The sequence below is a fragment of the Arachis hypogaea genome, chromosome 11 (assembly GCF_003086295.3).
Source record: "Arachis hypogaea cultivar Tifrunner chromosome 11, arahy.Tifrunner.gnm2.J5K5, whole genome shotgun sequence".
In the NCBI taxonomy this organism is placed as follows: Eukaryota; Viridiplantae; Streptophyta; class Magnoliopsida; order Fabales; family Fabaceae; genus Arachis; species Arachis hypogaea.
The window spans coordinates 105,169,720-105,181,014 of record NC_092046.1 but is presented as its reverse complement, the minus strand read 5'-3'; the positions used below and the strand labels follow the sequence as shown (position 1 = coordinate 105,181,014).

The 11,295-nt window shown below is 34.7% G+C and overlaps 1 pseudogene; it reads right to left on the bottom strand.

Moving 5' to 3' along the window:
- Positions 1–5,613: 5,613 nt before the first annotated feature.
- LOC112721593 (urease accessory protein F-like) lies at positions 5,614–6,599 on the bottom strand (annotated as a pseudogene).
- Between the last annotated feature and the right edge of the window lie 4,696 nt (positions 6,600–11,295).

Genomic DNA, 11,295 nt, shown 5'->3' with positions numbered 1-11,295 from the left:
AATTAGTTAAATGAAGGACGACAATCTTAGTAGTCCCTCAGAAGAATGGATCGTGCAGAACATTACTACCCTGTTTCCCGAGTTTGAAGAACAAGGTCTGTTGATTCTGACTTCAAATCTTTCCTTTCTTCCTATACAAGTTATTCTGTATTCTCAAATGCAGTGCTGTAAGTTTTATAGGTCTAGATGATCCTGAAACAATTCTTGAGCCTTTGGCTAACAAATTAAGGCCTACAATAATCAGTTCTTGGATGGATAAAAGGAAGGCATTACTAACAGAAAATGCAGACATAATGAAATGATTGCTTGATAATTTGCAGAAGAAACTTGATGAGGTTTGGTAAAGTGGCACAAACACAACTTTTGTGGTCTTTTATACATACAGTTTACTATCGTAATTGTTTTTTCCGTGTTTCCCTGGTGGCATTCTTTCTTAAACATGCAGCCTTATTAGAAAAGCCTTGGAATTGATTGAAGATGATCAATCAACTTATGTAAGTTCTGTTATGTTTTTTAGAAGTTTAATTATTCTGTTTTCATTGTTGAAATGTGCAAATTGACATGTAAATGATGGCAGGTTGTTTTACATAGGCATTTACTAAGAACAGTAGCAGCTCCTATGGTGGATATGCTTCTTCATGATCTGGTAATTCTATACAATGAACTGTCTGTAAACGTAATATATATCTTGAGGGTTTAATATGGTCTAACACAATAGATTCATCATCTGCAGGATGAACAGAACAAATTGAAGAATGGTGTTGAGCTTCAGGACGCTCCTAGTTCTGAATCTATTTCAGTTAGTCCTGGAGACAGAGTTGCAATTGTAAGAATAAGATGTTATTTGCATCAACGCCTGTATTGGTGGTGTTTGCTGCTGAGCATTAGTAGGAGCCGTAGAATGAGTACTTACATTTTGTTTATTATTTCCTTTTGTAGTCCAAGAGTTTTCCTAGACCTCTTGCAGTTGCAGATAAGGCTCTTGCTGTTGTAGAAGCATTAGAGGGAAAGGTTGGCATTTCTAATTTTACAACAAATCTTCTTGTTAAGGTTTATGTAATTCATTGCCAACCATTTTTCAATTTACAGTTGCAACCAGTTGGGTGAGAATATCATTTTTTTTAAGCATCAAAGCTATTCTCCTCTCTGATTTGTGAACAGTATAATTCAATGTTTTAGAAACCGAACCGGACCGGACAGTCGAACAGATTTAAGTGCGAACCGACAACATTAAAAAAACGGTAAAAAATCGTTGAACCGGACGAGAACCGGTCGGTCGGACCGAATCGGAACCTGGCCGGTTTACACAAAAAAGGTCAGCTCCTTCGTTTCTTTCTCCCTTTCTCCCTTTCTTTCTTTCATTTAGAAAGAAATCACACAAACCCTAGCACTGTAAGCCTACACCACCGCCGCAAGGAGTGGAATACTGCCGCCGTCCGTCGCACTCAAAGTTCGCCGTCCGTCGCACTCAAAGTTCGTCATCTAGCTTCCCTCGTGCTCCAAGTCTTCAACCCCTCTTCGCTGTCACCGATCGCGGCTGCTTCCTCGAGCTCGGCGTCCATCGTCTTTGTCTGCTCAGCCGTCCTTCCGTCTTCGTTCAGCTGTGGTCTTCGTTCGCGTTCTTCGCCGTTCACGTTCGCTAGGCGTTCACCGTTCGCGTTCACTCGCTCTTCACCGTTCGAGTTAGCATTCGTCTGGAAACCACGTTGCTCCGCTTCAAACTCTGCGACTAACCCGCGCGATCCGCCCAGCCGTCGAACTACTCTCTTTTGTCACCGTGAGTTCTCTAAACCCGCCACCAGACAATACACTCACACAACACCAATACTCTTCTTCAAACTCTGCATCTTCTGATTTCTATTACAATAAGTAATTATTTGACTTGGAAGTGGTTTGGATTTTTTCATAGACTGAATTAAAGTTATAGTAGTTATGTTCTCTTCTCTGTCACATTGAAATTAAGTTTTGAATTCTCTTATTTCGTTTTAATTTTACCGCACTCAACATGTTTGATGAAATGCTTTTTTTTTTTGGGACTGTTTGATGAAATGCTTTAACCATATTTCTGGTTGGTTTTATAAATTCTAGCTTCTAGAAACTTAGTAAATTGATTGCATGTGAAATTAGAATAATTGTATTTTAGTAATTGGATCAACATGTTTGATGAAATGCTTTAACCATATTAGCATGATGATTCCACTTGCATTAGTGTTCTTCTGGTAGATTTTAATTGTTATTATGAACTTGTTAATTTGCTAAGTTCTTGTGTTCTTCTGTTACTTTTAAATTTTTTTTTTTGCTGTGATTTTCTGTTCTTGAACTTGTTAAGTTGATAATTTACTAAATTGTTGGGCTGCTGTTGTTTTAATTTGCCAAATTGTTAGGTTGATACAACATAATTTGTTGGATTTTCTATTTAGGTCATGTTCTTGTTTATTTGCTAAATTGTTGTTGTGTATTTATTGTTTATTTGCTGGATATTGGTAATCATTGTCTTTGAGATTATTTACTATGCAGGTTTAGTGTCATCACTGTTTTGGGATTTTTTATAATGTACTAATGTTTGTTGCTGTTTTGTAATTGCTGGTTGCAGGTTTAGTGTGATTATTGGTTAATATTTTGTAATGTTTGGTGCTGAATGCTGATTGTTGAGTTCAGATATGGTTGTTTATTTTGACTTGGGTAAAGAGACTTATGGTCATTTTTTCCTGCCTTATACCAATTCAGAGGATTATTTACAGAGGATGAGCACTTGTTTATGTATCTTGAGAAACTGTCTTTGTGTTTTATGAGCATTTGGTGAAGCTTGTATTGTACCTATTCAAAGTTTAGTTTCACCAAATGGTCCTCAAAGCAACTCATCCAAAATGCTGCTGCACAAACCCAAGTCTGTTGTCTCTTAAAGCCTGTACCCAACTTCATTTAGTGAAAGCCTTTCTAGCACTACTCCAATACCAACTTTGTTATTAATAATGTTATCAAATTTATTTATCCAAGTACTATGCTTATTTTTTAGTTGGATTTATGATAATTCATTTGATATTCTTTCTATTCTTGTCAGATATTTCTTTTTTGTCAGATATTTCTATTCAGTTGAACTACTGGTTAGACCAGTTAGACTAATAAACCAGTGAACCAGTGACTAGAACGGTTTAATGACCGGTCCAGTTCTCAGAACCTTGGTATAATTAGAAGTTGAATTTGAATGTTCAAACCATAATGTTGTAGTATTCATGGACGCATTTAGAGCAGTAACTGAAGAGAGGCAATGTGTCTATTATTTAGTTGAGCTTCAGTAATGATTTGACCTCCAGTTCTTCTGTAGTGATTCAAGCCTTGCAATGTGATTTGATGTTGAATATTCTTTTTTTTCCTCAGTGCATAGCCTTTGAAAAAACTCGACACGAAACTCGAAAGAACACTTTTACATTCATATCGTAAGGTATTCATGCTTTCACCCGCATAAAGCTTTATCAGAATTTATTTGAAGCTACTAGATTCACAAATATACTGTCAATAACACTGGTAATGTATTAAATATCAGATTGGTAGACCAACTGAAAATTACCCAAAATATTAATGAATAAGTTCTTTTCAGCTGAAAGGAAAATTCTAATTTAAGTCCTGAGGAACAAATTTCCAAATAAACAAAACAACAACAACAAAGCCTTGTCCCACTAAGTGGGGTCGGCTAGGAACAAATTTCCAAATAAGAGGAAAATATTTATCAGAGTTGGCCTACCATTAACTTTTGTTATTTGAATATCAGGAATTAACATCCCAAGTTTCTGCTGAGACTGAACCTGTATCCCTTCTGCCAAAAGTTGTGTCATTACTTTATATCCAGGTAACTTTGGTTGTGTCATTTGTATCTTCTATCCAGATCCCCCTGGATTCAATGAAGTTGGGATATCTTATTTCCGGTATGGGGTCAGTGTCGATGTTTTCATGACTTATTTGACACTGATAATGTCTTCATGACATTGTTTGATTAATTGACATGCTCATTTTTATTAATTACAGGTTTATATGATGGTAAAAGCTGATGCTAGGGAAGCAATGATCACAATTGTAAAAAGATCATCCTTTTTTAATATTATACTCTTGCGGTGCCAATGACGGTTGGAATAAGCAGTATTTCTTTTGCTTTTGCAACAGATTAACAGAACGAGAGGGTGGACAGATTGACAGATCCCTATTGAAAAACATTGTAGATATATTTGTTGAGGTTGGTCTCGGGAAGTTGGATCATTACGAGCAGGATTTTGAGATACAAATGCTAGATGATACAGCCAATTACTACAAAAGCAAGTGCACATTATGGACTGAGGTTGACTCCTTTCAAGAATCTCTGTGGAAGGCAAATGCATCAAGAATTGGCCCCTAGATTTTGTGTTCTATTGGTTGACCAGCTCTAATAGTGTGTGTAGGCTCTGGAATGCTTGGGAAAAGAGAAGAATAGAGTATCTCATTATTTGCACTCTAGCACTTGGCAAAAATTGTATAAGGTCGTCTTTTGACTTATTCTTGATTACATGGATTTACCTGATGTTAACTATTATATCTTTTGGTTCATCAACTGCATCTACAATCACATACTGCATGATAATGATGTTTAACTAGGGTACTGTGCCGGTTAAACCTTGTTTTGATGATTAATTTAAATATTAATGATATTTTAATTAGATTCTGTTGTTTGTGAATTGACATGTTATCATATATACTTGAATAAATTTGGGATATACCTTTGGGTGATAACTTTGTAACTGACAAATAACAGCTAGGTTTTAATACTCATGGAGCAAAGTTTCCATGTTGCTAGTTTTCTGTTTTAAGATGTTGAGTGTCATTGCGAATCGGTCTCCCGTCACACAAATGCGGGGGATGTGAGTATTCCCCAAAATAAAATTCAACTCAACCCAACTATATATTGGTAATGTACCCAATTTTAATTGGTTCGGATATCAGAATTAAAATCGTGAAACTCAATTATCTAATTATCTAATATATTATATTAAATAAAAAAATAATATTTATATAACTTTTACTAATTCGAATCTCACTTTAGTTTTCATTTATTTTTTTTATTTTTTTCCTTTTATTTTTTAATTTGTCTTATAAATTTAATTTTAGTCGGGTACTGGATTACCCAATCCAACCCATATTTCATCAGTTTGGCATAGTTTGGTTTCAATTACAAAAGCACATTAATCCAATCCAACTCGAACCCATGAAATTTAATCGATTTGTTTCTCAAATTCACCCAAATCCAACCTGGCCTGATTACACCCATAGGAGCCAATCAGTGACGTGCAAACATTTTTCTTAATGAACTTATTTATACCCCCCTATGGATCTACATATATATATGGGTTATCTGGATTGGTGTTTTCGGTTGAACTAGAACTTAACATGTGTCAATCGTTGAACCTACATCGTCATGTACAACCAATTTAAGCCATTTTTTGAGTGAGTTGCCACCTCAAACCTCACAAGAAACAAGAAAATTCAATTTACCAAAGGACTTAACATTGTCTCTTCCAATCAAAACTCTACTATGTCTATGTGCTTCATATTATGAAAAATACAACATTAGTGTTATGTTTGTGCCTTCTAAGAAGAAAAGAGCCTATAAAACAAATAACCATGGCAACCCTGCACTGTATCTAGCAGAGGTGCAACTTGGCATGCATCATCAACATCGCGATTCTTCCATTTCTCTAGTATACCTTCGGCATAAGGAGCAAGTTGATGATGCAAAACTGTAGCAACCATGATGACTAATCATATTCAACCTTGCAGCAGCAGAAATAACACCCCTCATTGTGATGTACATATAAGCTCTTTGAGAATCAGTACTATCTAATCCTAGTGTGCCACATATAAGTCGAAATATAGGAGCATGGTGAAAAGATACAGTACCTGACCCCAAAGAAGCAGTACCTGACCCCAAAGAAGCATTTCTCATTGTTTTCAGAGAAGGGAGTTCCGAGAACACGGCCGAACCTACCCTCATTAGTGCAGACCCTTGTGAGATCGATGCCTTTCGGCTGACTTCATTTGTCAGTGTGGCATCCAATATTTTGTCAAGATTGAGCCAGGTTTCCAACTTGGGCGACACGGAAGCCAAGTGCACGAAAGGAAGGAGTAAGCCTCCTGTGTTCTCCAAGACATAGATAATGAATGTCTTGAGTTCATCTGGATTTGAGACCAGGTTGGACTGAACTGATGCTTCAAGGCCAAAAGAGTTAGCAAAGCCGCCGGTAGGTAGAAGAGAATCAAGCAACTGCCATTGGCTCCACTGTGCAATGGAGTCTGAAAGGCGAGGTCCGTTGTCACACCCTTCACTTATTTGCATTGTAAATGATAGTCAGCTGGGATCGACGACAAATATTAGACTCCCACAAAAGCCTAGAAGAAGAAACCAGGCTTATACATTCAAATTCTTTAAGGAAATTGAAAAACTTGCAGACATCATTTGAAAATGAATTACATATCATACAAGAAATAAAACTCAATGTCTTGACCAAAATTGAGCTCCCAAAAGCGTGATTATGAGGTCACACAAAGACAACTCAATCATTGCTCCAAACCTATCTTCAAACAAATGCTTAAAATCCGGAAGAACCGTGAAAATTCCTCGGTTCCCTTTCTTTAATTATTCTGAACTCTCTATGCCATGCTTATTAATATTAACCATAATTCACTTACGGAGGGAGTAGGACATTTATTTATCAGATCACATTATGAATTTGAACTCACTATGTTGTTCTATGTCCAAACAAGGATTTGCAAAAAATGTTTTTTTCAGTCCAATCAGAATCATATCTTACAACATAACAAATCGGCATGTTAAAATCAAATTGCACAAGAGTTGGAACAATCTATTAATGGTGATTCTACATTATGTGATAAAAAGACAAAACATTCAGTAGTTCCAACCTACAAACAAATACACCTATGCTATCACAAGAGGGGGGGACTAAGACTTGTTTTCTTGGGATTTATCATTGTCCCTGTTCATGAAATGGAATCCCATAATATACCTATATTCTCCGATACCAAGGCAACGGGAGCAGTAACCAAGACCGCTTCCGCCACAAGTTCTACACCATTTTGGCCATTCGCCTTTCGGGAGCATTTCCAAATGAACCTTGTTTGTCCTTCCCTTCCCACAACACTGGTGGCAATCGACTCGTCCACTCCCCTCACAGACTACACAATGTGGATCCGGCTTCTTTCTTCTCTTCTTCTTAACATTTGACTCCGTTATCACAACCCAAGATGGCTTAGTGAGTGAAATTAGGGATCCATGGCGGCGGAGAGAGGAGACAGAGGAACAAACGGAGATGGGGGAAGGAGATGCAGAAGATTAGGGCTCATTCTGTGGGAGCTTGATTTGGGGAAGAATCAAATATTGATTTTTTTGTAAATTACATAATTACCTACTATGGGCTATAATTTAATTATCAATAGTTTAACTATGGTTAACATAGCAACCAATTAGAAGATGACATGTCACGGGGGGTAAATTACATGTTATTATAGGAAGGGTAGATTAGAATTCACCTAATAAATAATATCGTATATCAAATATATTATACATGAATCGAAAGTATATTCTTGAGTGTCAAATAAAAAATTAAGCTAATCTTATGCAGAGTTTTAGCAAGTAATAAATAGCAGTGTTGCTCAAACTCAAAGTATGATTCCCTATCTTCTTTAGACTTGCCAATTGGGTCTCACTACTATGTATTCCTTCATCACCATCATATAACATTGTTCCCTTTTTAGCATCCTCTTTCGCATCAATGATAATGTTCTTGAAGCTTTTGAGAAACATGGAGTCAAAGAAGCTTTTGAGAAACATGGAGTCAAAGAAGCTTTTCAAGTGATCATTTTCCTGCAGCAGGCTTTTCATCCGACTTTGTCTATTTACATTCAATCTTGGTTTTGTTTCTGAAGGAAATGCCATATTTCTACTAAGATATCTCACAGCTTCAGCTGACAACTTTTCATGCTTTAATGTGGAACATATTCTCATCTTTTCATGATCACTTATTTCTGCATGAATCTATGAATTGTATCAGCAAAAGCCTTTAATTAAGCATCAAAGTGAATTCATCATAAACACTAAAAACCAAGAACAACATCTTAATGAACACAATTCAAGAAAAAACTAAAGTACCTTTAGAAAAATATCCGTGGCAATGTATAATTGATCATGAGATTCCCTTGCAGCATCTGTGAGTTATATTTGTAATTGATCATGAGTTATATTTCTACTAATGCCTCTTTCAAATCATTAAGTGGCAACACCTTTAGTGCGACTGGGCAGGTTCCAAAGATCCTTCAATTTCAAATATGCTACTTTTGTAACTCCAGAAACATTTGTGAATTATATTTATCAGAACATCAAATTAGGAAAAAATACAAGACACACACACAAAAGAATGGAAGCTAAGTAGAAAAGAGTGATACCAGAAATTTGTAGCTCAAGTGATCAAAGCCCTCTTGTAGCATCTAAAGGCTTAAGTCTTGGGTATACATGGTTCCCTTCTAGACTCTTGAATAATGAATGGTGACATAACAAAATCCACATAAAAATTATAATCCTAACATGAACAACACACACCAATAAATTGAGTTATATTAAATTCAATTGAATAAAACAAATTAGTTATATATGGAAGAAGCTTGCTTGCCTCATCTCTAAAGGCATAGACACCTTTCTTCTTAAATTTCCTTCTTCTCGAGATCTCAAAAACACATGCCTTGTTTTTCTGCAATATAGCTAATATTCTGTTAGAGAATGATCAATGACCAGTAACCAAAGGAGAAATTGTTTGTGATAGAATGTTTCTCATTCACATTATCAAGGTTTTTCCAATACCAATTGACCAAGAATTATTTTACCTGCCTAGATTGACCATTTCAGCCACCGATGCTGGTTCTAATCACATCTCACATTTCAGCACCCACACCATCAATGATGTCCGGCTCATTATCCTGGAATGCACAAACACAATAGTCTTGGAGAATATTTTGCAAGCCAAAGTGCCCATTAGATCAGTCTCTTCCTGTAGTCTCTTCTTCGCACGGGTGGTGATTATGGTGAGGTGGGTCTCTGTGAGAGTGGGTTAGGATTATGTCTTTCCAGACATCATCGACAGTTTTGGACGGAGGAGGAGGGGATGAAGAAGGTTTGAGGGATGAGAGGTGGTTGTTGTTGTGGTGAGGCACCGCGTCTGAAACAAATTCAAAGGAATTTGGATGAAATCGAGAAATTGAATTGAAACATGAAGGTATTTCGTGAGGAAGAGGGTAGGAGAAGAAGTGGAGGGCCATCGCGAAGAGGAAGAAGACAACAGGGAGCTGGGTTTAGTCTCAAGTTTTATATGGGGACAATTTTAAAATATCAAAAATTTGTATCTTTTATAGTAATTTTTAATAAATTATAAATAAATTAAATCTAAACCATTAGATCGTCGCTTTTTATTTTTTTTATGGAGCTAGGAATGGTGTGAGACATCATTATGGGGTACATGGGTGCATTACTGGAGTGTGGTGTCAGCGGAACTAAAATCGGACGGTCCGGATTTTGGGTGAGTAATCGGACGGTCCGATTAGAGGGGAGCAAATCGGACCGTCCGATTTGTTGCTTGCAAGGCCAGGTGTCGAGCATGCAGTCTCCCCAGCAGCGGTGGCCCCTCCATGCATGACTATCTCCCCCTTGAAGCCCCACTCTCCTTCAGAAGTCATTTTCCCTTCCTGCATCTCAAGTTTCACCATTTCTTCTCTGCTTCTTCATCCTTACTAGCAAAAATTTTTGCTTCTTCCACTGTAAAAAAAAATTTACAATGCCAAAAAAAAGAAAAGCTAAAGATGTTGATCGTCCTGAACTACATATTATCAATTATCTCTACCATTCTAATTATGTAAGTTAAATTTTTATTTTTTTTTCAAAATTTATGTTATTATTACAGATTTATTATTACTATTTTTTAGAAGTTTAGAAATGCATATTTAAGGATTAGTTAAAATATTATATATTTAGATTTAATTAGTTGTAATGAATAAGAATGTTTGAATTACATTAATATAATTGGTTAGTAGAAAATATATGTTTAGATCTTGGTGTAATAATTTTATAGATTATTTGTTTACGGCTAGTCTAATTATTTCTTCTAATAATCTTGAGAATTATGGATAAGAATTAGATTTTGTGTAATATATGATATATGTTATTGATATATTTTGTTACGGTAATTTCATATTGTTATTTATTGTTGGATATTTAAATTGATTTAATGTAAATATATTGTTGTAGTTGAGGATTTAATAATAGGTGAAATATTATTAATTGAATAAGAATTAGATTTATTTAATTATTAGTTGTTATTAATAGTTAGTTAGTAATTATAAATGTTGGGGATGTAAGAATTATTATTATTCGTTCAACGATGAATATGTAAATAAATAATTATGTAACAAGAAATTTAGTCAAATATTTACGTAACAGTATGTTGGAGTTAGATTAAAAAGTTAGATTATTAATAAGTATTAATAATTTTCATGTAAAGTGTTGAATTAGCATAAGTATAAAAATTTAATTAGCTACTACTATTAAGAAATTAGTTCGATCGAAATATTTTTAATAATGATACTTAAATAATTACTAAGTTAGTTGTTTCTATATATGCGCATGCATGTTACTTACTAAGTTAGTGTAATTAGTCTAGTAAATTAGTTACTATTATTACAGAGTTAGGGCCTTTTATATTGAATTAGGTTTACTAATAATTTAGTAACAAGAAATTTAGTCAAATATTTACGTAACAGTATGTTTGAGTTAGATTAAAAAGTTAGAATTATTAATAATTATTAATAATTTTCATGTAAATTGTTGAATTAGCATAAGTATAAAAATTTAATTAGCTACTACTATTAAGAAATTAGTTTGATCAAAATGTTTTTAATAATGATAGTTAAATAATTACTAAGTTAGTTGTTTCTATATATGCGCATGTATGTTACTTACTAATTTAGTGTTAGTCTAGTAAATTAGTTACTATTATTAGAGAATTAGGGCCATTTATATTGAATTAGGTTTACTAATAATTTACTAACAAGAAATTTAGTCAAATATTTACGTAACAGTATGTTGGAGTTGGATTAAAAAGTTAGAATTATTAAAAGTTATTAATAATTTTCATGTAAAGTGTTGAATTAGCATAAGTATAAAAATGTAATTAGCTACTACTATTAGGGAATTAGTTCGATCGAAATATTTTT